Here is a 26,928-nt window from a genome sequence, read left to right on the forward strand (position 1 = left end):
AGCGAGTTATCCCTGAATTTTGCTGCAGACTGAACTCACTATTACAAGCCCATTACAAACCCGGTCTGGAGCAACCCGGTGTAAGATCCAGATCACTGAGCTGGGTTGTGTGAATGACTGTACCCGCTCACCCTCAAACACAAAGTATTAGATATCGAGATAATGAGATGACAGATACGGAGGCAGTTCCGGGGATCCGGTCTGTAAGTCTCTTACGTTTAAGTATCGTCTTTCACGACACGAAGAATTACCAAGGTAACAGTCACACAACACCAGGGTATCGTCCAACAGGTTTATCTGGAAGGACAAGCTTTCGCTGCTCCTTCGTCAGGGAGCTAGTGGGGCAGGATCACAGGACACACAATTTTTTGTAAAAGAAGAAAATGTCACATAAATGTTGCGATGTACTGAACAAACCTAGATTGCTGTTAACTCTTTAATCACTTAAAATGGGTTGCAGGTTTCGGTCGATTAATATGCAAATTAATTGATTCAAGTCACAGTTCCGATATAACTTTAAGTTTTATTTTAAAAAGTGGCATCTCAGCTCAGACAATGCCTGAAAGGTGTGAGGTTAGAGTGTGTCTGTATTCCAACCAGGAGGCAGATTGATTTTGCTGCGGGAGCGGGGAGAGTGAGGAGCTGGGTGGGAGCGGTCGAATTGCGCTCTGGGAAGGCGAGTGAATAGATTTATTTGGGCTCAACCCTCCCATTCCTCCCCTCCACCCCACCGCCGGGCTCGCCTTCATTCTCCACACCCCTCTCTCTCGTACCATTTTTCAATCTCCTTTCCTTTCTCTCTCACCTTTCCTCCCTCCCCATCCATCCGCATTACACATCCTTCCTACTCATTCCTACACTCTCATCACTCACTGCACTCTTCCTCATTCACTCCCCTTTCCCTGACCCTCCCCTCCTCCAAACTCCCCCTTTTCAGGCTCACCTTATCTCGCCTCCACACTCATCCCACTCTCTTCATCGCTCACCCCTCACTCCCTGCGCCCCTCACTCTCCCTGGCCTCTCTCTGACGGTGTTATTTGATCTCTCCCCCAGCTCCAGCCTCTCTGACTCTGGATCCGAGCACAGCGCATCCCCGGCTCATCCTGTCTGAGGACCGGACCAGTGTGAGACTCGGAGACAAACGGAAGCCGCTCCCTGACTCCCCGGAGAGATTTGATCCCTGCGAATGAGTCCTGGGATCAGGGAGACACTGTGTGGCTGATTCGCGGAAGAGGTTTTTTCGCCGCCACCTCCCCCTCACTGACTCCCCTCTCCCCGAGTGTGAATCCCTGGAAGATCGGGGTTTTCCTGGACTATGAGGGTGGACAGGTGTCATTTTACAATGCAGACACCATGTCCCATCTCCACACTTTCACTGAGAGGGTCTTTACCTTCTTCTGTCCGGGAGGGAATGACGGCGGGAAAAATTCCGCCCCTCTGACAAGCTGCGGGTTTCAAGGGCACTGACAGATCCATCCCATAATTTCACTCCGTCCCCCTGCCTCCTGCCAAATTTAAACTGATGGGGGGGGGGGGGGGATCTCAGTCACAGGTGTAGAGAGAAGCCAGGTTAACATTCCAGGAGTAAACCCTGTATCGGAACTGGGAACTGAAAGAACAGCAAGGAGCTGTGTAGGACTGGGGGAAAGAAGGAGGGGGAGAAAAGAAACAAGTAGAAGCTCAATTGTAGAGAGGGACTGACTGGGTAGTGAGCTGTGAGCTGCAGAAACCCAGGGACCTTCCTGCCTGTAATGTTGCTCCACAGGCGGGAGATGGCGCTACATGACCATGTTGGAGATGAATCAGTCAGTGGTTCTCAGACTGGGCTCAGGGGAGTCTTTCCAGGGGGGACACTAAATCATTTCTCCCGAGTGTGATTGAGGAACTAATGGGGTCTGAGTGATGAGGGATTGGAAGGGAAATTGCAACAGATGCCACGTTCTCTAAGTTACCAGAAGTTTGTCTTATTCTGGCATGGTGAGGTGAGTGTGAAGGTCCTTGATATCACAGCCACATTTCATCAATAAAAGTTAAAAAAAACACACAACACCAGGTTATAGTTCAACAGGTTTAATTGGAAACACTAGCTTTCGGAGCACCGCTCCTTCATCAGGGTGTCCAAATCATGACATTTCATCAAGTGTGGTAACAAGGAACCCTGGAGTCTGTGGCAATCAGGGGTGGAGGGAGACAAACGTTCCACTGGTTACCTGGCACAGATGATGAACGTGAACATGAATGTCTTCAGTTGCTTCATAGTGATCTTCCCTCAGAAATAAAGTCAGATGTTTGTCTGCTGGATAACTGTGCAATCTTCAACACTATTCATGACTCTGCATATTCTGAAACATCACATGTACAAATGCAGCAAGACTTTGACCAATATTGAAGCTAGGGCTGACAGGTGTGAATTCAAAATTGTGCCACACAAATGCCGAGTCATGACCTTCTCCAATGAGAGTCAATCCAGCCACTGCCCATTGACATGCAATGCCTTTATTGAATTCCCTGCTGACAGCAGCCCAGGGATTACCATTAACCAAATGTACAACTGGCCTCACCATATAAATGGAGTGGCTTTCAGATCAGGTCAGAGGCTCAGAATACTGTGTGAAGTCATGCACCTCCTGACTCCCAAAAGCTTGTCACTCATCTGCAAGGCACAAGCTAGGAATGTGATGGAATCCACCCCACTTGCCTGGGTGGGTGCAGCTCCAACAATACCCCAGTAGCTTGACACTATCCAGAACAAAGCAGGCCACCTGACTGGCCTACATCAACAAATACCCTGCTGCCTCCACAACCAATGCTCAGTCACAGCAGTGTGTACTATTGACAAGCTGAACTGCAGAAATTCACCAAAAAGCCTTGGACAGCACCTTACAAACCCACGACTGCTTCTATTTAAAATGGCAAAGCAGCAAATACATGGGAACACCACCACCTGAAAATTAGCTCCAAATCACTCACCAAACTGACTTGGAATCTTGTCACTGTTGCTGAGTGGAAACCCAAGTGTTCGCTCCCCCAGGATATTGTGAGTCTACCTACAGCACATGCATTGCTGCGTTTCAAGAAGAGAGCTCACCAACTTCTCAAGGGCAATGAGGACGGCCCAGCAGGCAATACATTTGAACATTCAAACTTCCCAAATTCTCACCTTCTTCATAGTGATGGAGATTCTTGATTGTTATGGTTTTCAGCAGGGAAACTCTGAATTACCTTCGGTAGGATGGAATGGGAGGAGGAAAACCAGCTGCTGCTGTGATATTTGGCTCTCTTCAGTTTGGACTCAGGTAATGAGCAAGTGCTGCCTGGCCCAGTGAGTGTTTCCATCATTTTTGTGTTAATGTCTACAATTGTGATAAACCTGTCAATTTCACTTCACTGGAAATCTCATCATCCGGAAGCAATGTCCTTACATGGTAAAGTAACACTGACAAAGTCGACTAGATTTGCACAGGTCTATGAATATTGTTAGGGAAAAATAATGACTGCAGATGCTGGAAACCCCAGAGTCTCAATTGGAGTGGTGCTGGAAAAGCACAGCAGTTCAGACAGCATCCGAGGAGCAGTAAAATTGATGTTTCCGGCAAAAGCCCTTCATCAGGAATACCACGAATATTGTTATTTATAGTTATAAATGTATAAATTATTATTTATTGTTAACATGTAAATATTGTCACACTAAGGTCAATATTATGTCATAAAATTGAATAGAAGGAAACTCATATGATGCTTTTAAAACAGTAAACAGGACTTTAGCCTTTCCAACATTTATGTGGTGTGAGACTGATTTGACTATCTGTATTGGATATGATGTGCAACTCATTGTATTGATCAGGGCATCCACACATAATATTTCTCCCCATGAGAATATTGGTGGAGCTAAAAAATCATTTATTTCTGGTTTAATGTTCTTTCCCATCACTGTCCACTTCAGTGAAAATAACACCTAACTTACAAATATGATATGTAATTTTATTGACAGCATGATAAAGTACACTGTACATGCAGCCTTTTCAAATTTCTATGTTATATTTTACTTGAGGTTGGGGAAGTGTGTCCTGATCACTGGTCTGCTTGGCACAGAGTTTTCAATCAAAAATGCTGCAGCAAAACTGAACAAGAATCTATGTTTAAGAACAAAAGATGACAAGAATCAAAAGAATGATAGAGTCATTGAGGCAGCAAATCATCAAGTCGAAGAACACAGAAACAGCCCCTTTGGTTCAACTCATCCATGCTAACTAAGTTTCCCAAACTAACCTAGTCCCATTTGCCTGTGTTTGGTCCCTGTACATGTAAACATGTTCTCTTCATGCACCTGTTAAATATCTTCTAAATGTTCTAACTGTACTTGCATCTGTCACTTACTCTGGCAGTCCACTGGCACATATGCACCACCTCCTGTGTGAAAAGTCTCCTTTTAAACCTTTCTCCTCTCACCTTAAAAGATATGCTTCTAGTTTTAAACTCCCATATCCACAGGATGACACTTTTGGTATTCACCTTAACTGTGCTCCTTGTGATATTATGAAACTCAACCTCCAATGCTCCAGAGAAAGAAGTCCCAGTCTATCCAGCCTCTGCTAATAATTCAAAACCTGCAGTCTCGGCAACTTACTTGTGAACCTTTTCTAAACCTTCTCCATTGTCGTCATATCCTTCCAAAAGCAGGGTGACTAAAACCATACACAGTCCTCCAAAAGTGACCTCATCAATGTTTTGTACAATTGCAACCTGCCATCCCAATGCCTAAATTCAATAGGTTGAATACTTAAATACTTTCTTATGATTAAAAACAATAGTTAAACCCGTGCATTATTTTAGTTAATAGAACAGAAATTAACTGGCTAAATAGTCATAGAGAAAGTCAAGAAATGACTATGTAGCCCAAATGCTGAAGTGAGTTTGTTCAGAGTGGTCAGCTGTAACTCATGTTGATGATTCCCAGTTTGGTAAATTTCAACATTCAGCAGCAACAAACGAGGATAGCTGCAAATAAAGGCCAAGGTGTTTTGCCAAATCAAGGTTGGGAAAAAAGCAAAGTAAAGATTGGGACAGTACAGGAATAAAAGATTATTCACACATCAATAATGTCATACAATCCAAAATGAGCAACAAAATGATAGAAGACTACTATTTTCATTTCAGATTCAAGTTTCAATACAGCCATTGCGTAGGCAAACTGCTATTGCATTCAACAAAATGGTGGCAGTAACTTGTAATGTGATTATCACATCAGAAATCCAGGCTAACCGCATCCAGAAATTTAATCATTTAACTTTGTAGTGGAAAATCTGACTGCAAGAATTAAAGAAGTAAAAAAAAACAGGATAATTTGTCCAGATTTATGCTAGATTTAAGATGACTTCATGCCAATTGCACTCAAACACCTTGATGGGACCAATGGATCAGAAACATGACACAGGCCAACCATTTGATTTGATTTCTTGTCAAGTCTATTAATGACAAATGCAGTGAAAAATGTTATTTAATGTTGTCAATGATGGCCCTATCTTTAAACACAGAAAGTAAACCAAAGTGCAGAATATAAAACCAGAAAAATAAAACAATAAATTCATCTCATAAATTTATCTCAATAAAGTGAGGTGTCTTTGAAACAACTCCCCTTCTAGCTCAGGCATGGACCTGGATATAAGCTCCTCCACCCCGATGCCTCGAGTCCCTGCTGCTAAACTGATGACATGACTGCAACCATGCTTCACCACACCGTCACTGCTGGAACAAAGAATTGCCACACTCCAGCGCCATCTCGCCTCTACCAATGCTGCCGCCACGATTTCATGCTGGGCCGAGCTCACCTGTGAAGCCACTGCTGGTGCTGCAGGGACCTGGCCTGGATCCACACACATCACCGTTACTGCCTCAGCCATCTGGTGCCCAGGCCTAGCCATGGACCTGGAGCCTTGGCTAAGGCTGTGAGTGCAGACTTGAGGGTTAAGTCCTGGGACTTTCTCTTCTCCCACCGGGTGACCTTGGGCTGATGTTTTCGTCTCAATCTAGCATTGCACCAGATGCTGTCTCCATTGTCATTTACTCAGCCTTGCCACATCTTTATCCACCGCTCCGCACAGGGTCCACTTGATGAGAGGGACAACAAAAGGTTTAACTGGATCCACAGAAATAACATGTGTGTGACAAATATTCTCTTGAAGTTGAACAATTTGTCAATTATTCACACAATATGCAATGTGCCGCAGCACTGATCTGTTTTACTTAAAACTAAACAATTCAATTTCTGTGCGTCGACCCTTAATCATAGTCATGCAGTTGTGTAGAAACATCAAATGCAAATCAGTTGAAACAGCTTGGCTGCCTATGTGTCTCAAAGCTGGGCAAACCTCACGTACAGCTCAATTAAGGATCTGCCCAGCCTCAAGAGTTAATTGATATGAACATAGAAACATACAAACCAGCAGTGGGAGCAGGCCATTTTCTCCTTGACCCTGTTCTGCCATTCAGTAAAAATTAGGGCAGAGTTGACTGGAATTTCAGACCAGGAGCAGAATCAGGGCAATCAGTCCATCAAGTCTGCTATGCCATTCAATTGTGGATGATATATTTCTCAACTCCTGCATTCATTCACCTTCCTTCTCCACTCTCCTGCCTTCCCCATAACACTTGATGTCCCTACTCATCAGGAACCTGTCAATCACTGTCTTAAAATTACTCAATGACTTTGTCTCCACAACTTTCTGTGGCAATGAGTTCCACAGATTAACCACCCTTTGGCTGAATGCATACCTCCTCATCTGAGTTCCGAGGGGTCATCCCTTCACTCAGAGGCTATGCCCTCATGTCTGAGTCTCTCCTCCTGGTGGAAACATCATTTCGAGGTTAGCTCTATCCAGGCATCACAGAATTATGTACATTTCAATCAGACCCCCTCACGTCATTCTATACACTAATGAGTAAGGACCCAGAGTCCGCATACGGCAGGACATTCATCCCAGAATCATGCTTGTAAACCTCTGCTGGATCCCCTCCCCTTAGAGCTACTGAACAGTGGGATTTAGGAGTCCTCATTCATGAATCACAGAAAACTGGCATCGATTTCAGTGGGTGTTAGAGAAGCCAAATGAGATGTTGGTATTTATTTCAAAGATCATGGAAAATAAAATTAGGTCAGTTCTGTTAAAGGATTATAATGCACTCGCCAGATCACAGCTGGGTTACATGAATAGTTTTGGGCTCCTTATCTAAGGTAAGATTTACTGGCATTGAAGACAGTACAGAGAAGCTTCATTTTGCTGTTACCATGTTTGGAAGGACTGTCTTGAAAGAGGGGTTGAGTGATTCAGCCTGTGATCATTGGAATATAGAAGAATGAATTCCCTGTAAGCTGCTCATGTGCATGGCCACATGTGGGGTTTCAGAACCTACCCACGCAGCAATGTCATCTGTTCGGACAGTCAATGAAAGGAGTGCCCTCGAACTCCATGCTGTACAAGTCCAACAGCCATATAAACAACCCTGGAATACCAGATGCCTCCACAAACCAGAACAAAGTCCACGCCTTTGAAGTTCACTACTTAGCCATGCAATCACTTCGAGCTCCAGCCAAGTTGTAATCACCGATGTTCATTGAAGCAGACTCTGGAAAGAGGAAGGAGTCAGGTCACATCATCCTCACTTGGGGAGTCAAGTCGCAAGCTGTAGGAATAGGGATTGGGAATCCTGGGGAGTTTGCAGTATTGTCTTATTCCTCCTTAAAAATAGTGAGGCATCTTCAACCTGAATGTGATGAATGAACTTGCCCAGGTGGCCCAAAACATTGAAGTGGTCAAATCACGAAGAAGGGCTCCATGCCCGAAACGTCGATTCTCCTGCTCCTTGGATGCTGCCTGACCTGCTGCGCTTTTTCAGCAACACATTTTCAGCTCTGATCTCCAGCATCTGCAGTCCTCACTTTCTCCTAAATCACTATGAACACAAGCTGGTACTAATATAAACAATTCCAACTTTATTAGGCAACAAGTTAGAATAAACTTTAATGGTAACATTCTGATTCCAACCCTATTTGACCCCTTAAGCTTACAATATTACCCAAGTCTCTTGTGGATTGACACAATTGCTTGCTCTCTGGCTCTGTCTTTGGGTCTGTAATGCTGTTCTCTCTCTCTCTGTTTCTCTCTCTCTCTGGATGGTCAGATGGTCTCGGCCTCTTGCCTTTGCTGGTCTCCTCAAAAGGTCTCCACAAGGTGTCAAGAGCTTGGTTTGCAGGTGAACTCTGTTTTGATACGTTTTTGGATAGTTTTCTGAAACATTCTCCATGTCTAGCCAATCAGTGACACTCATTTAACAGTTTGAAACATTGTTAATCATTTGGATGGCTTCCTGCTGTTTGTTTCGTTGTGCAGCAGGACCCGGTGCCTCTCTGTCTGGGCCCTCCTTTGTTTGGTGGATAAATTGCTGGGGATATTCTGTTCAGAGTAACTGTTCCTTTTATATTATGCTAATATTATTAGCACCTGACTGCTGCATTTGCACTGCGTCCGTTGTCCATGTTTGCGACTTCAGAATTTTACTTGGCCAATGTGCCCAGAATCCCTTGCTGTTTGACCACACTGTCGATCAATTTGCCTTTTTACAGCCAGGAGCCTATGACAACTGCCTTCCCAGCAGTGACCAAGAGGATCAAAACTGAGGCCTGGAAAGCAGGCAGCCATTCCAGAAGGAACTCCCACATGCAAGTTACATAAGCTGCAAGTTACATTTCTTCTGAATCTGTTAAAGCTTTGTTTCAAATTGAAAAAGTCCACATGGGTGTGTAAGTAGTTTACAAAACCAAAACAAACATGGAATTTCATAAATGTTCACTGAAAGTTTCTGGAGGAAATTGGGAAAAAGGAACAGAAGTAAAGCATTCAACACATTACGTATGTTCAGGCACTTAGTGCTATCATGGGCTAATTGAACACTACAATGCTTCTCACACACCCAATCCCCATTTTCCCACACAAAAATGATAATCTGAAAATTATCAATTTATTTTTATTAATCATATTTAAATCTAAGTGAAAATTAATTCTATTCATCTCCAGGAAAAGGGCCATCTCCATTTATATTTTGTAGATATCTATCCAAGAAACAACTTTCCTGCATATACCCTGTCACATTCAAATGGGATTATTTCTCAATATTCAAAATCCTGAAGAATACAAACCCAATTTTCTCATCTCTCTTCAAAAGACAATTCCACCATCCAGGAACAAGGAGAAAGTGAGGACTGCAGATGCTGGAGAGTGAGAGTTGATAAAATGTGGTGCTGGAAAAAACAGAGCAGGTCAGGAAGCACGTCAGGCAGCATCAGGACTGCGGAGAGGGAAGTAGGCTGAGAAATAAATAGTGGTGGTGGGGCTGGGGAAAGGGAGGTGGGATAGCAATTGGTGGGGGAAGATTGGAGGTGATGGTGATACGTCGGCAAGACGAGTTGAGTGGATAGTTGACAGGGAAAATGGACAGGTAAGTCAGGTCAAGAGGCAGAGTTGACTCGGAGTGTTGGATCTGGGATGGGGTAGGGGGAGGGGCGATTTGGAAACTGGTGATTTCATTGTTGAGGCCATGTGGTTCTTGTGTCCAGGGGCCAAAGGTGAGGTGATTGTCCTCCAGTGCTTGAGTGGCATTGTGTCGGTGGTGGAGGAGGCCCAAAATGGACGTGTCATCAGGAGAGTGGGAGGGGGAATTGAAGTGGATGGCCACAGGAAGGACCAGAGACAAACTGTTCCATGAGTTTGTGCTCGGTCTCTCTGGTGTAGAGCAGACTACTTTGAGAGTAGTAGTTGCAGTAAATAAGGTTTGAGGATATACAAGTAAATCCCTGCTGGACTTTGCTTTGGATCTCACCACAGACATTCAAGATATCATCCACACCATTCACCTCCTCCTTGACTTCCGATTCCCTGACCCCAACACCTCATCTTCACCGTGGGCATCTTGTCCATCTACACCGGCATTTCCCACAAGGAAAGCCCAAAAGCTCTTCTGCTGACCCAGCCATCCAATGACACTCTCTTTCGATTGGCAGAATTGGTCCTCATCTTTAACAACTTCGTCTTTCAATCCTCCCACTTCCGACAAACCAGAGGGGTGGCTATGGAAACCTGCATAGGTCTCAGCTTTGACTGCCTCTTTGTAGGGTAATAGAACAGTTCCTCATCCATAGCTACACTGGTACCATCCCGCACCTTTTCCTCCTCAACATCAATGACAATATCAATGTTGACTCTTTTGTTTCTCAGATGCTGCCTGACCTGTTGTGCTTTTTCCAGCACCAACTCCACCAAACAGGATACAAGACTGTCTCTATTCTCTCACTAGGGTCTTGAGCAGTTCATTCACTTTCCACCCTGATCTCAAATTCTCCTGGACCATCTCTGACCCCTACCTTCCCTTCCTGCACCTGTCCATCTCCAGTGACCAACTCAGCACTGATACCTGGTTCTCATATTCCACAATCCAGTGTATCATACTCCGCCAGTTTTGCACCTACAGTCAAATCCCACCAGCAACAATGTATTTCCCTCCCCATTCCTATTTGTATTCCGTAGGGACCATTCCCTCCACAACTCCCTGACAAGGGCCTACAATCCAAACCAAGCCCCTCTCTCAACTTGGAACTATTCCTTACCACTGAAAGTATGCAAAACCTGTGCCCATACCACTCACCAACCCATCCCCCCACCTCCATCCAAGGCCCTGAATGTCAATTCCGAATCTGGCAGAGATTTAGTTGTATATCCTTGAATTTAGTTTGTTGCAATGTTGCTCTTGATGTGGTCTCTTCCAACATTGCGTATACCGAGCTCAAACTCATAGAACAGTCCAGGGAAATTTCTGGTCCATACCCACCAACCAACCCCACCTTCCTGTGGCCATCCACTTCAACTCCCCCTCCCATTCTCCCGATGACATGTCCACTCTGAGCCTTCTCCACCGCCTACACAAGGCCACCTACAACTGGAGGAGGAACACCTTATCTTCTATCTCAGGAGCCTACAACCACACAGTCTCAACATTGAATTCACCAGTTTATACATCTCCTCTCCCCCACCCCATCCTACAGCCTACCCTGCAACTCAGCTCCACCCTTTTGACCTGATTTACCTGTCCATCTATCTACCCTCCTGCCTGCTCCACACTTCCCACTGACCTATCATCGTCACCTCCTAACTTTGCCCACCTATCGCCATCCCACAACCAGTCCCACTCATCGATTTATTTCTCAGCCCACTTCACCCTCCACTTGCCTAAGAAGGATTATGCCCGAAACATTGACGCTGCTCCTAGATACTACCTGACCTGGTGTGCTTTTTCCAGCGCCATGCTTTATCAACCCCACCAAGCAGGACACAAGACTGTCTCTATCTATGGCAATATTATGTTGTACTTTTGTACTCAACAACTCTTGCAACAAGGACTAACATTCTATTAATCAATCAAGCATTCTGCTGAGTTTGCAAGTTAGACTTCAGTGACTTATTAACACAGACTACATCCCTTTATACCTCTAGGCATTCCAAACTCTTACCAATTAAAACTAATCTGTTCATGTCTTTCGCCACCAAAGGGATAACTTCACAATTAATCATGTTATATTCCATCTTCTGTGCTTTTTTGTCAATTCAATAATCCTGTCCCAATCCTCCTAATCCTGCCTTAGGCCTTTCTCCAACAAAAATTCTCACACTGCGTTGCATCGGTCACAACTTTTGAAATATTATGCTTGATACTCCCCTTGAAATAACTGATCAATGTTGTGAACTGCTGGGGTCCAATTACTAATTTTTGTGTACCCCATTAGTCACAACCTGACAATGTGAGAAAGCCCTGTTTATTCCTACTCTGTCTGTCAAGCAATTCTGAATGCACCACAATATATTGCCTCCTGTTCAATATGCTTTTATTTTACTAAAACAATCTCTATTGGTGGATTTTGACAAAAGCCTCCAAGAAATATTAGGATATTGTTTCCATCTGCTCTCTTTTATCAATTTCATTCATAACATTTTCAAAACAAAATCCACAGCTTCATAAAAACTGATTTTCTATTCGTAAATCATGCAGTTTCCAAGTAGATCATTGTCATCCCAAGTGTCTGTTCCATCCTTTTCATTGATTCTAGCATTTTTCATACTACTGTAATATTGTTTTACATAGATGTTTTGATTGAAAGTAAGAATTTTTATAAAATTATAAAATTACAGCAAAATTACAGCACTAACAAACCAACAAGAGGAAAGTAACATTACTCTATATGAATATAACAGTGAAAGAGAGAAAAAAATACAAACAAAACACAACTATACTCATGTGCAAAATAGGCAAATCAGTAAAGGTAATAAATAAATAAATAAATAAATAGAATGTCTCAGCACAGTAAAACATTAACTCCCAACCTCTGAGAGCACTAAGTTTTACACACAATTTTATTCAAAATTCTTCAAGGACATCAAGTGCACTGGATCAGACCATCACAGCTGCACAAAACCCTGATTAAAATGGTAGATAAATCGACATCCAAATAGTCCCAAAAGGGCTGCCATAACCCATAAAAACTTTCAGTTTACTGGTGTACCATATTCGGAAGAAAGGTCAGAGGAATATGTTCCAATAATAAGCCTATGCCAATCTGACAGACCCGGCAGGGGTTTCAAAAGTCCAACACTTTAGAATATATTTCCTTGCACAAGAAGTGACAATATTATAACGTTTTTTTTTCTTATGTTTGTCCAATGAAGATAATGTTGGGTAGGCCCAGGAGAACAGAGATAGGTTCCCTCTTAAATCTGGCCCCCAATAACTGCTCTATAACTCCTGCCACAGCACTCCAGTATGTATGGAGCCTGTTGCAAGATCACAGACAATGAGTGAGAGTACTGATGCTTATTTTACACTGAGAACATAAGGAAGATACTCCCATCTCTAATTTTGAGAGACTGTCTGGGGCCAGATGGACCTGATGCATGGCATGCGTCCTATTACAGACTGAAATCTTCCTCGCATTCCTTCAAATGTCCCTCATGCCTCCATAGAGATCTCAACCTGAGTGCTCTCTCCCAGACCACACAGTGTCACTCAACATCTGCTGAAAGATCAACCCCTAACATATGATGAAGAGTAGCAATAGAGAGACCACTTTTAGCATGAAGCATCCTCTTCTCCATAACAGATCTGCAAGGGTTGGTCAAAAGCATTGTCCCTGTTTGAATAAAATCCCTGACCTGCAAAAAGTGAAAAAGGTCTTTACTAGCCAGGCCATATTTATGAATTATTTGGTCAAAGGACATCATTATTTCACCTTCAAATAAATCACTCAGACAGGAGATTCCCCGAGCTGCCCAGAGCTTAAATCTGATGCCCATTATCCTCGGCTGAAAACCTGGCATATCAGCTATAGAGGTAAGAAAGGACGTTTTGGACATATTAACCTCCCTCTGCTGCCTTCTATGCCTTCACAGTATTGATAATTATTGGATTATGGCAATATTCCATGATCGTCTTCATTTTGTCAAAGAATACAGAATAATAAGGGGACATTTTGGCTGGGAGGACTCAATGTCTAGCCATATTGACACCTAGCCTTTACAAGCCCAGTTACTGATAAAAGATAGAAGGGAACTTAATTGGTATCTTTTAATATCCGGGAAATCCACATCCCCTCCAACTCATGAGGCAACTGTAATTTAGACAGCTTGTTAAGAGGTCACCTGCAGCACCAAACGGAGGAGCTTAACCATCCATTAAGTCTCTGGAATGTTTCACTCAGAAAAATGAAGGGGAGTGTTTGTATCGGGTATGACAAAAGGGAGAGAACATTCATTTTGATAAGAGCTATCCAGCCGAGTCAAGATATTGGAAACACCACCCACCGCTGGAGATCTTGCTTAATCCTGTCAAGCAAATGGGCAGAAGTGGCCTTAAGCAACTGATCAAAGTCAAAAATAACAAAGATGCCAAAATAAAGAAAACCCCTGTGACCATTTGAAGGGGAACCATGATTCACCCTCCACCTCAGATGTTCTCATAAGACCACCCCGGCCCCCTCATAGACATAGCCTTCAGTTTAGACGAATTAATCTCATAATCCAAAAAGCAGGTACTGAGTTGATACATTGTATGAGATGAGTTACAGAGACCACTGGATGCGACAGAAAAAACAAAAACATTATCTGTGTATAATGAGATCTTATGCGATTTAGATTCTACTTTCAGGGCAGCTATATTCTGATCCCGACGGACGGCCTCTGCCAGCGGCTGAATCACCAATGTGAAAAGTGAGAGAAGGCAACCTTGCTGACAGTCCCGACAAATATTAAAATTATTCGATCTCACACCATTGATGAGAACTGCCGCCAGAGGATGAGTAAAAAGGACCTTCATCCACCAAATACAATCCTCTCCCAATCCAAAGTTGTAAAAAAGAGAAGGCCGCTTGACCCAAACAAGTGACCTTTCTCTATCTAAAGAGATCACTGTGTGTTAAGGGGCCTTTAGGCATTCTGTCCACCGTGGGATCCATGAGGCAATTAAAGTCTTCTTGTATCAAAATCAGCCGCAGTACAAGAGACATTTGGAGAATGCATCAATTAAAAATTTAAGAGGGTGTGCTGGGGGCCAATGAACATTCAAAATATCATTGTCTTTTCCGTGTATTGAGGCCTTAAGAATGATAAACCGCCTGTTCTCATCTTTAATCAGTTCTAACAACTTAACTTGAAGATGCTTCCTTATGATATGGGTCTCCCCTGCTCCTAATATGAAGGAAGAGAAGTACCCCTCTCCCCCATCAAACCCACCCTGTTGTAATTTCAAATGTTCTTTATCATTGAGATGAGTCTCCTGCAAAATGGCAATATTCAGCCTCTCCTTTTTCTGTTTAACTGGCAAATGGATCCCTCTCTCATTCCAGGTACACCACTTGAGGACACAATTAGCCATGACTCTTTTTAACATAATTAAGTCTCCAAAAAGGAAGAATTCAACTTATCAACTGCTGAGTATAGACAAAATAGATTCAAAAAACCTAAAAAAAAAACTAAACTGAAATCACTTTTTCTAACATGTACAAAAAAACCCAACAGATTAAACCAAATATAAAACATTTAACAAGGGGCTTTAGAGTTCTTTAGATGGTCAGTTTTTGTCCAATGGTTTCCTGATACAGTATGTAGACAAGCCAACAAAGGGCGAGGCCACATTGGATATGGTATTGGGTAACAAACTTGACCAGGTGTTTTATTTAGAGGCACATGAGCATTTTGGTGATAGTGACCACAATTTGGTTATGTTTAATTTAGGGATGAAAAGGGATAGGTATTACCACAGGGCAGAGTTATTGCTGGGGGAAAGGCAATTTTGATGCGATTAGGCAAGTTTGAAGATGCATAGGATGGGGAAGAAAACTGCAGTGGATGGGCACAATTGAAATGTGGAGCTTATTCAATGAACAGCTACTGCATGTCATTGCTAAGTATGTACCTGTCAGGGAGGCAGGAAGTGGTCAAGTGAGGGAGCCGTGCTTTACTAAAGGAGTTGAATCTCTCATTAAGAGGATGAACAAGGCGGATGTTAGGATGAAATGTGAAGGCTCAGTTAGGGCACTTAAGAGTTACAGGTTAACCAGGAAGGACCTGAAGAGAGAATTAAGAAGAGCCAAGAGGGGACTTGAGAAGTTGTTGGTAGATAGGATCAAGGAAAATCCTAAAACTTTCTATCACTGTGTAAGGAACAAAAGATTAGGGAAATCATGGATAGTGGGAAGTTGTGTGGAGTCTGCGGAGATAGGGGAAGCACTAAATGCATATTTTTCATTCGTAATCATACTGGAAAAAGACAATGTTTCCAAGGAGAATACTGAGATCCAGGCTACTAGTCTAGATGGGATTGAGGTTCACAAGGAGGAGGTGTTGGCAAATCTGGAAAGTGTGAAATAGTTTGGTCTCCTGGGCCAGATGGGATTTATCCTAGAATTCTCTGGAAAGCCAGGGAGGAGGTTGCAGAGCATTTGGCTTTGATCTTTACATCGTCATTGTTTACAGGAACAGTGCCAGAAGATTGGAGAATAGCAAATGTTGTCCCCTTGTTCAAGAAGGGGAGTAGAGGCAACCCTGGTAATTATAGACCAGTGAGCCTCACTTCGATTGTGGGTCAAGTGTTGGAAAAGTTGATAAAAGATAGAATTCATAATCAATTATTATTAAGGATAGTTAACACGGTTTTGTGAAGGGTAGGTCATGCCTCACAAACCTTATTGAGTTCTTTGAGATGGTGACCAAACAGATGGATGAGGGTAAAGCAGTCGATGTTGTGTATGTAGATTTTCATGAGGCATTTGATAAGCTTCCCCATGGTAGGCTATTACACATAATACGGAGGCATGGGATTGAGGGTGATTCAGTGGTTTGGATCAGAAATTGGTTAGCCGAAAGAAGACAGAGGGTGTTGGTTGATGGGAAATGTTCAGTTACTAGTGATGTACCGCAATGGTCTGTTTTGGGGGCATTGTTGTTTGTCATTTTGAGAAATGACCTAGATAAGTGCAAGGAATCTTTGGGACACATGCCACAACCCCTTTTTTAATTCATTATAGTGTGTAGTTACTACCAGTGTTAGCTTTTGTTATTGCCTTTCATTATTGCCTTGAGAAGGTTCTGTTAAACTCATTTTATGTCTATTTGCTGCATTCCATTTGAATTTTAGTATTTCCAAGTGATTTGTACACCACCAGAGGCAGTTAAGACTGAACTATTCCATTTTCATCCATATGTTTATGCAATGACCATTTAAATGCCCTCAAAGTTATCGAGCCTGCTGCTGTTGCCTGCAGTGTGTTCCACACCCTTGTTAGTTTCTGAGCACCGAAACTAACTCTGACATCTGTGCTGTATCTATCACCCCTCAATTTCAAGCCATGGCCACTTGTGCTAGCTATCAACATCCAAGGAAAAAGGCTCTCACTGTCCACTCTATCTGACCCTCTGATTATATGTCACAATTAAGTCACATCTCAACATTCTTCTCTCTCATGAAAACTGCCTCAAGTCCCTCAGCCTCTTCTTAAAAGACCTTCCCTCCTTACCAGACTCTCCCGGAGCCGGGGCCACAGCCCAGCCCACTGAAGCAGCAGGCTTGCTGCCTCAGCAGACCCTGGTTGAGGAGCTGGCCAAATCTCACGATGTCGTGAATCTGGGGAAGCAGATCCAGGAAAGTAATTGAAGAGAACCTGGCTCCTGTATTTGATATGCTGCAAGACTTCGGAAAAAGGACTGATGAACTCGAGCACCGAGCTGCAGGGGTCGAGGCAGAGACTGACTCCTGCAAGGGCCAAACTGAAGACCTGGAAACACAGGTTCATGGTCTGTTGGATCTGGTAGACAATCTCAAAAACAGGTGCAGAAGAAAGGACCTGCTCATTGTGGCATACGGAGGGGACTGAAAGTGAGTGGCTAGTGGAGTTTTTCAAGAAGTGGTTCCTGGGAATTCCTTGGTTTGCATATTGAGAAGGGAAGGATAACAAATGAAAGAGCCCACTGGATCACGGCATGAAAGCCAGGTGTGGATCAGCGCCAACACCTTGTTCTGGTAAGGCTCCATCATTATAAAATCCAGCAGAGGGTCATGGAAGCCTCGAGAACCCAGGGGAGGGACCCGAGGGCGTTGCTTTATGGCGGCTCCAGGGTCATGTTTTTTCTAGACTTCTCAGTGGCAGTGATCTGGAAATGAAGTCTTACGATGGCGCCAGGAGGAGATTGAGAGTTTGGGGACCACTATTCTTCAAGATATCCAGCAGTGCTTTGGATCAATCATAATCCATTTTTTACAACACGCCAGAGAAAGCAAAGAATTTTGTGGACACATTGACTTAAGTCGAATGGCCAAATAGGCACAGAGGACAGAGCTGTTTGGGTTTGTTTTTCTTTCAAAAAGAACTTTATGGAGTCTCCTTTCAAGTAATAAGTTGTGTGAAATGATGTCCAGATATTAAGGGATGGGTGACATATTTATTTTTAGTTCACTTGTCTATGGTACTAGCCTTGCTCTTAGTTGGTCTTTGTTTTTCTTGACCAAGTTGTCGGTATATGTGGCATGGCCCTAGTTGGTAGGAGTTAGGGGGACGGTCAGGATGGTTTGTAGAGTTGTAGGATGTGGAAGTTACTCCTTTGAAGGGTGGCGGCTGGTTGGGGTAAATTCCTCCAATCAGTGCCTTTGGCAATTTTTTGTATTTCTGTTTTTGCTACATATAGTTTTTGTAAGTTTTGTAGATTTATAGGCGAGTTATTTTAGTCTGTAGTTTTTGGGTTTTGTAAATTCTTTTGCATGAAAGCTCAGTGATTTGTAGTTCAAATTCTTCCTCTCTGGAGTCTAAATGGTGCTATAGAAGGTTATGGCTAAGGATATGTTTAAGTGATCCATTGGAATATTAAGGGGAGTCATTTGCCTGTCAAGAGAAAGGAGGTACTTTCCAGCACTAAAAGGGAGAAGATGGATGTTGCCTTATTACAAGAAACACACTTGGATGATGCCGAAACACACTTTGAAGCTGCAACAGAATAGGTATGAGGAGTATATGAAGAGTAGAGGGGTGGGCATTCTTGTGAAAAAGAACCCCCATTTAAGTGATTCGAGGGTATTAAAGACACTCACAGGAGATCTGTAATAAAGCTTTGATACATGGGGAAGAATATGGGATCTTAAATGTTTACTGTCCACCTGTCCAACCACTTAAATTCTTGACACTTGCACTTTCTAGACTGGTTAACCTTGCATCTCAACATATTGTCATAGGAGGTGAGTTCAGTTGTCTCATAGACCCGATTTTGAGTACTTTGCCCAAAGGCCAGCCAATATCTTTTTTGCAATCTAAACAATTAAGGGATTCAGCTGAATTGGGGTTGGCTAATGTTTAGAGGCACTTTCATCATACTGGCAAGGACTTCACATTCTTCTGGAATCCACATAAATGCCATACCAGGATTGATCTTTCTCTGACTCCCACAGCACATCTGGGCTTGGTGGCATCATATACAATGTGCAGTATCACTATTTCTGATCACACCCTAATGTATTTTATGATTAAGAGTAAGGATACTGTGGTAGGCTCAAGGTACTAGCAACCGGGCCCTTTATCCTCAAGGATAGCAAGTTTATTGATTTTTTTTCGACTGAGTTCAGGGATTTTTTTAGATATTAATTTAGCCTCAGCCAGTAGCCCAGCTATTCTTTGGGAAACAGCTAAAGCCTATGCAAGGGGGTTGGATATTTCCTATTCAACCAGTAAGAAGTGTCAGACAGGTGAGCAGCAACGCTTGCTTGAGATGCATCTGAAAGTAGCTGAAAAGGCATACTTTGACAAGATCTTGCTGGTTATACTGCAGAGGATCACAGTGCTTCCAGCCACATTGAACTCCATGCTCACATGGACAGCCAAGAGGGAGCCTACATTTGCAAGATAAAGCCTGTTTGAGCATGGGGATAAGCCAGACAAGTACCTAGCATACTTTGTGAGGAAAAACACCCAAGTCATTCCTTTGATCAGGGAGGACACTAGAAATTTAAACTACGATTTTAAAAGGATTATTGCAGCATTTTGGAAACTTTACTCTGAATTATACTGATCTGACAGCTCTGAGAGTGAGCAGGTCAGGATGGAGCCTTCATTTAAGAATTTAGACCTTCTGGGAGTGGCTTCTGAACAAGAGTCTCTCCTCAATGCCCCGTTGTCAGAGCAAAAGGTGCAGGAGACTGTGTGGCATCTCCAGAATGGAAAGGCGCTGGGTTTTGACAGGCTCCCCAGTGAACTCTATACGGGTTTTGTGAGTACATTGTACATGCATAGTATGTTTAATGACTCACATAGTTGTGGCCTCCTCCCATCATCTTTGAGAGGTGAACATCTCTCTCATTCTTAAAGGGAAGGAACTGGAGGACTGTGCATCCAGTAGGTCCATTTCACTCCTGAATGTCGATTTCAAAATCATATCTAAGACTCTGACATTAAGGCTATAATCTGTACTGTCCTGCATGATGAAGGAAGACGAGACAGGATTCATAAAAGTTGGCAGATCGACAGATAATATCAGGAGGTTACTTGACATGATCCAAGTATGTCAACAGCCATTGGTACGATGATTGGTGATCTCCTTTGATGCAGAAAACGCATTTGACAGGGTCGAGGGTCCATATCTTTTTCACATGTTGAAGCAGTTTGGCCTGGGAAAGACCTTCATCAGTTGGGTGGCGGTTTTATTTAGTAATCCTCTTGCCATAGTCCTCACCAATAGTGTATGGTCAAGCAATTTTAATATTTGTAGGAGCAGTGGCCAGGGCTGCACCTTGTCACCATTGCTCTTCACATTGGTGATGGAACCACTGGTGGAGGTAATATATAGGAATCCCAAGATAACCGCTCCAGAAGTGGGGATGAAGTCACATAAGATCATGCTGTATGCGGATGATGTTCTTGTGTTCTTATCAAACCAACAGTCTCAGTGCCAAACCTGATACAGTGCATCAATCTATTTTGGGCCTTCTCGGGTTAGAAGATCGATTTTGCGAAATCAGAGGCCGTGCCCATGGGTGGTCTCTGGCGAGTGCCTGATCCTGAGGGTGGATCCCCTTTAGATGGTTGCAGGAGGGCCTTCTCTACTTTGGTATATTCATTACTCCCATTTTTGATTGGCCATTTAAATTTTGCCCATTTATTTGACAGAATCAAGCAGGACCTTCATAGATGGGAGGTGCTTAGTTAGGTCGGATAGCCCACATTAAAGTGAACTTCTGCCCTACATGTTGAATCCCATGTGAATGCTTCCTCTGCTTTTTAACTAAGCAAATGTTGAGAAGACTGAATGGCTGGTTCAGTTCCTTAATCTGGGATCACAAGAGGCCCCTAATCAAATTGACCAAATTGCATTTATCTCACAGACTGGGAGAAGTGTGCCTCCCAGATATCAAAAACTATCAAATCATCTCATTGCTATCTTTTGTGAATGATTGGGACAGGGGGTCCCTCACTCACTTTGGTTGGACATCGAAGCATCTGAGGCAAGATGCCCCCTTACTGGCGTGCTCTTCTTCGACAAAATGAAAACAGTTAAGGAATATTGCCATAGCCCAATAGTCATAATTACTGTGAAGGTGTGGAGGGCAATGCATCAGTGTGAGGGCAATATGGCCAAAACATCATTTTTGACACCCATAGTTGGTATGCTGGGCTTTCAGCCAGTGATGCTGGACTCTGGGTTTAAATATGGGAAGCTAAAGGGCATGTCTTGCCTGGGTGATTATTTTGAAGGGTACGCATTGATGTCCTTTGACCAGGTGGCTCAGAAATATGAATTGCCCAGTGGGGATCTGTTTCATTGCTTTCAAATTAGAAATTTCATTCAAAAAGAGACCATACTTCTAACTGATTGTTATCGGTCCGACATGGAGAAGAGGGCATTATCTGTTAGTAACCATTATTATCTGTTGGGAGAGGATCCCTTGGAAGAGACCGAACAGCTCTGTCAGGTATGGGAGAGGGAGTGAGACGTTGAGATCTCTTCTGAAAAATGGGAGGATATCTGGGAAAATGCAAGAAGGAGGTGGATTGGCAACAGGACCCATGTCCTGCAATTGAAGATTCCCCACAGGATCCATTTGGCGCCAGGCAGCCTCGCTAAATTTAAAGCGGGAGATTCTCCAATGTGGCCTAAATTTAAAGTGAGCATAGGCACACATACTCATTGTCTTTGGTTTTGCCACAGACTGCAGACATACTGGAGCACTGGGGCAGGTGAAATAGAGAATGCCTTGGGGATGGGGATGGAGATGGAGATGGAGATGGACCTCTTGTTCTTAGCTTTGTTAATTCAGTTTCATTGGATGCACACACAAAAAGGCTTTTTCATTATCCTCACTTTTGTGCAAGAAAGAACATTCTATTGGAGTGGGTGTCAGATATCCCCTGGACCGGTAGGCTGGCGTGAGCTGGTCATGGAGCACATCACCTTGGGCTTTCTTATGAGTATGGTGTACCAAAAACTGCAAATTTCTATAAGATGTGGTGGTTCCTTTTGGATGATCTGGGTACAGATTTGTCTGCCATACTAATAACAGCCTTTATACAGTCATGGCAATTCCATGTAATGAATCTGTATCCAGAGCGGAGGAACGACGAACATATGAATATGTGTAAACTTATGCATTTGATGATCATGTGCTATTGCTTTGTTTCGCTGAGCTGTGTTATGGTTATAATAATAATAATTATTATTAAGTTTTTCCTTTTTAGCTTAGTTATTAGTTATTATTTATTACATAATTAGTTCGTTTGCTTTTTAACATTGGTTCGAATTGTTTAGTTTTGTATTTGTTGTAATATGCAAAAGAAAAGCAATTACTTTTGTTAACAGAAGTATATTTTTTTAAAAGTCATAGTTATTTATATTCATGCTATCATTTACTTCCATGCTTATTTTTGAAAATGCCACAAAACAATTTGCCCAATTATTTAATAATCAGTCACTAATTTGTGTTATGGACTAAGCCAGACCACTCAAAACATTATTAAGCAGACAGCTCAGATCATAACTTTGCAATTTGTTTGCGTAAGTGTGCAGTGAAAATTACCCAGATTAATTTAGCTAGATTGACTACTAGATTTTATAACAGACAAAAAAATTATTCACAAAATTACACAATGAAACACAAAGAACAGAATAAAGAATCCCGACAGAAGTCAGCCTATCCAACTAGAATTAATTATGCTGTTCCAAATATACACAACAGTCCCAACAAGCAAACTCTCTTTCAAATCCAGTTTAAATGGAACACATGCTTGAGAGAGAGAGAGAGAGAGAGAGAGAGAGAGAGGGAGTTTCCAAACAGCTCTCTGTTGAACTTCTCACCAGTTTAAGACTGAACTAAACTACTCAGTTGGAGACAGGATAAGTCCCCTTTCATTAGACAGGTCACTTCTAAAACATGACCGCTTTGTCCTGAAGTCTCATCTGTTTACAAATACACAAAAGGCCTCTCCAAATCATTTTCATCTCTGTACCAAACCAGAGTGTCCAGCCTGGTTTATTGCCCTATGAAAAATGTCAAGGACTTCCTTGAGCCATGGAACAACATTTAGAAAACAAAAGGGACTAGATTTGTATCTTTGGAATAGATTTTTACGCTACTCTGGAAACTTTTCCTTTAGTTCCTTCAGTTGGGATATGTAAAAGGTAGTTTATAGAAATGGGTAGGTTAGATTCCCTACAGTGTAGAAACAGGCCCTTCGGCCAAACAAGTCCACACCCACCCTCCGAAGAGTAACCGTCCAGACCCATTTCTCCTCTGACTCATGCACCCAACACTATGGGAAATTTAGCATGGCCAATTCACCTGACCTGCATATTTTTGGATTGTGGGAGGAAACTGGAGCACCCGGAGGAAACCAACGCAGACACAGGGAGAATGTGCAAACTCCACATAGACAGTCGCCCAAGCTGGAATCAAACCTGGGATCCTGGTGCTGTGAGGCAGCAGTGCTAACCACTGAGCCACCGTGCCACCCCATAATGAAGATGGTAGATGAAAATTGCTAATATAAAGAATGGAGAGCGATGGCATAGTGATCATAATCACTAGACTATTAATCCAGAAATTCAGCTCATGTTCTGTGGACCAGGGTTCAAATCGGGTGGGGGCGTGGTGGAATTTGAATTTTAAAAAGCAGATAAAAGCTGGAATTCAGTGTCGACTGCCTACCATAAAATCAATTTCAGGAAATCCCACCTGACTCAATTTGATTCTTCAGGTAAGGAAACTGCCAACAATCACCAGGTCTTGCCTTCATCCAGTTTTAAGGTAGTTAACTCTTAATTACCCTCTGAAATGGCCAAGCAAGCCATTCATAAGTATTAATCACTATAAAGTCCCTTCAAGGGCAACACGCTAACAAGTCAGCGATGTCTCCATGCCACAAATAATTTTTAAAAACGAAGCTGGATTTACTGGTACTTTTCAGATGTAGGTTAGAGAGAGATCGAGCTGTCTCCAGATACTTTCTCTACAGAAGTTAGATTCTCCTTTTTTTCTTGCATGGCAAAACTGGTCACGATAATCCAAAAGCTGTTTCCCATTTGATCTGTCTCCAAACCACTCCTCCTGGTCAATGAAAAAGCTAGGCATTGACAACCATTGTCACTGCATATAATTTTCTCAAAAATGAATAGGTAGAGAGAAATTGTATGGCTTCGATATTCCCACACATTGACATCATTTATTTCTCGCCCATTCAGTGTTTTTGTTTTGCAAATTATAGGCAAATTCAGCAAGAGTCGTTTCTTTGTAAACAGTGGCCATTTTCTTTCTACAGTTCTGTTAATTCAAATTAATGTTTTCCAATTTTGCTGCATCGTTGAAAAGTAAATAAAATAGAAGTAAAAATATGTTCTTCCTTTCAGAAGAGAAACTTGCCATTCTAATCTGACCTCCAGATTTCTCCACAAACACAACAAAGTGGTTGAGTCTGAAATACCTGTGGCTGTGTACAAATCATTTGGAAACACTACAATCCAAATGGAATGCAGCAAATAGACCGACAATGAGTTCAATGGAATCTTCTCATGGCTTTTAAGAATGGCAATAACAAAAGACTATGCTGGCAGCAACTTTACCCTTAAGGGGTTAATAAAGAAGCTGTGGCCTGTGTCCCAAGGATTCCCTGCTCTTTCCTCATGCACTGGCATAAGTAAAATGCATGCCCTGGTACACTTACGAGAATGCGATTTTGACAGTTCTTCACAGAAAACACTCCCGAAAGCATCCCACCTTCTGGGCATTGCTGAGCAAACATTGAAGGAATTGTTCCGGTGATAGTTGCCGTTATGTGTGAGACCCAACCATAGCTGCTCCTACGTGTGGGACTCTGTTTGTCCATTAATTCTGAAACACCTATCTATCCGATGTCACAACAAATGTGTAACCGCAACTACAGTACGGATTCCAATGGTGGGCTGGCTACCCATAATACTACAGGGTAATAGACTTCTTCTATCTCCTGCATTGTAGGATACGCTTGCGCGGACGTTGCCACACACGGGACCTTCCTTTGTTGTATTTGCAGAGGTAAGTGATGCCTGGAGCTGGTGGTTGCAGAAACTCTGTGTGATGGCCACAAAGCCTGCAGAATGAATAGCTCCCGGGTCTGCAGACGGGTATTTTTTTTTACCCACCCTGCCAGGAAGCGTCCCATCAGGGAACAGCCACGATCGTGAGGCGGAGAAAGGGAGATGGTTCATGTACCCGAGGTGGGGGTGGCTGACGTTTTGTGTAATAGAACAAAGAGGAATACAGCACAGGAACAGGCCCTGCGCCAATACATTTGGCTCTTCCATACTGAAATGGTCTTTCTTTGCAGGATTCGCATCCCTCTAGTACCTTCCAATTCATGTATTCGTCCAGGTGTTTGTTGAATATTGCTATTGTGTCTGTTTTCAGCACCTCCTCTGACAGCACGTTGCAGGCACTGACAAGTCTCTGTGTGAAAAAACGTGTCTCATACATTTCTTTCAGATCATCCATTTCACCCCACTCCACACCTTGAACCTGTGTCCCCTAGTAATTGGCACCTCCACCCTGGGGAAATAAAAAGCTCTATCCATGCCATTCACAATCTCGTAAACTTCACTCGTGTCACCCTTCAATCTTTTTCATTTCAGTAAAAGCTAATACAGTCAATCCAACCTTTCTTCTTTGCTAAAATATTTCATAGCAGGCAACATCCTGGTAAACGTTCTTTTTTGCACTCTGACCAAAGCATCTACATTCTTCTGGTAGTCTGCTGATCGGAACTGCAATATTCCAAGTGTGGCATAACTAAAGTTCTATAACGCTGCTGCATATCATTTCTATCCTTACACTCTATGCCCCTTCCAATGAAGACAAGCAGGTGATATGCCTTATGTACTGCCTTGGCTACGTGTGCTGCCACCTTCAGTGATCTGTGGACCTGCACACCCAAATCTCTCTGCATATCAATCCTACTAAGTTTCTGTCACTATAGTTTCTACTTGTATATGACCTTCCAAAATACATCACCTCACATTTGTCCAGATTAAACTACATCTGCCATTTTTCTCTCCATGCCTCCATCTCATTTATATTCTGCCATATCTTCTGACAATCCTCCTCACTATCTGCATGTACACCAATCTTTGTTCCATCTGCAGATTTATTAATTATACTAGCCACGATTTCCCCCAAATTGTTTATGTAGGCCACAAACAGCAGAGATCCCAGCACTGATCCCTTTGGAAACACTTGTCACAACCTTCCATTCCGACCCACTGCCACCCTCTGTTCTCCTGTGACTAAGCAAATTCTGTGTCGATCTTGCCAGTTCACCCCTGGTAGCATGTGACTTCAAATTTTGTACCAATCTCTCTTGAGGGACCTTGTCAAAGGCTTTGCAGAAAACTATGATTTAGATAACTCCAATCACTTTTCCCTCATCAATTATCTTTGTCACCTCCTCAAAAAAACGCAATCAAGACAGTGAGGCAAGATCTCCCCTGCACAAAACCATGCTGTCCAGAAGCAAGACCTTTCATTCTTGGGAAATCCAGTGAAGCCCCTGATCTCCAGTGAGGAAGGAAATCCAGAGAATTTGGCAGGGAGGATTATTCATAAATGCTCGTGACCCCATGAATCAGTGACTTGTTTCTCCGTCCTGGAGCTGGAGAACTAGAGGTTTATAAATCATAAGGGGCATGCATAAGATAATTAACTAATCTCCTTTTCTCTGGGTGGGGAAGGCCAAAATGAGAAGACAGAGGTTTCAAGTGAGAGGGAAAAGATTATGAAATGGCCTGAGGCATAACATACAAAAGGCAGTGTATTTTTGGAATGAACTGCCTGAGGAA

General features: G+C 42.9%; 1 protein-coding gene across 1 annotated transcript in view; it reads left to right on the plus strand.

The window, feature by feature from the left end:
• LOC122547595 (uncharacterized) overlaps positions 1-26,928 on the plus strand; it is a 715,380-nt gene that overhangs the window by 268,161 nt on the left and 420,291 nt on the right.

The sequence above is a fragment of the Chiloscyllium plagiosum genome, unplaced genomic scaffold, assembly GCF_037043375.1.
Source record: "Chiloscyllium plagiosum isolate Xiang-an unplaced genomic scaffold, Cpla_swu_hap1 HiC_scaffold_35, whole genome shotgun sequence".
Classification (NCBI taxonomy): Eukaryota; Metazoa; Chordata; class Chondrichthyes; order Orectolobiformes; family Hemiscylliidae; genus Chiloscyllium; species Chiloscyllium plagiosum.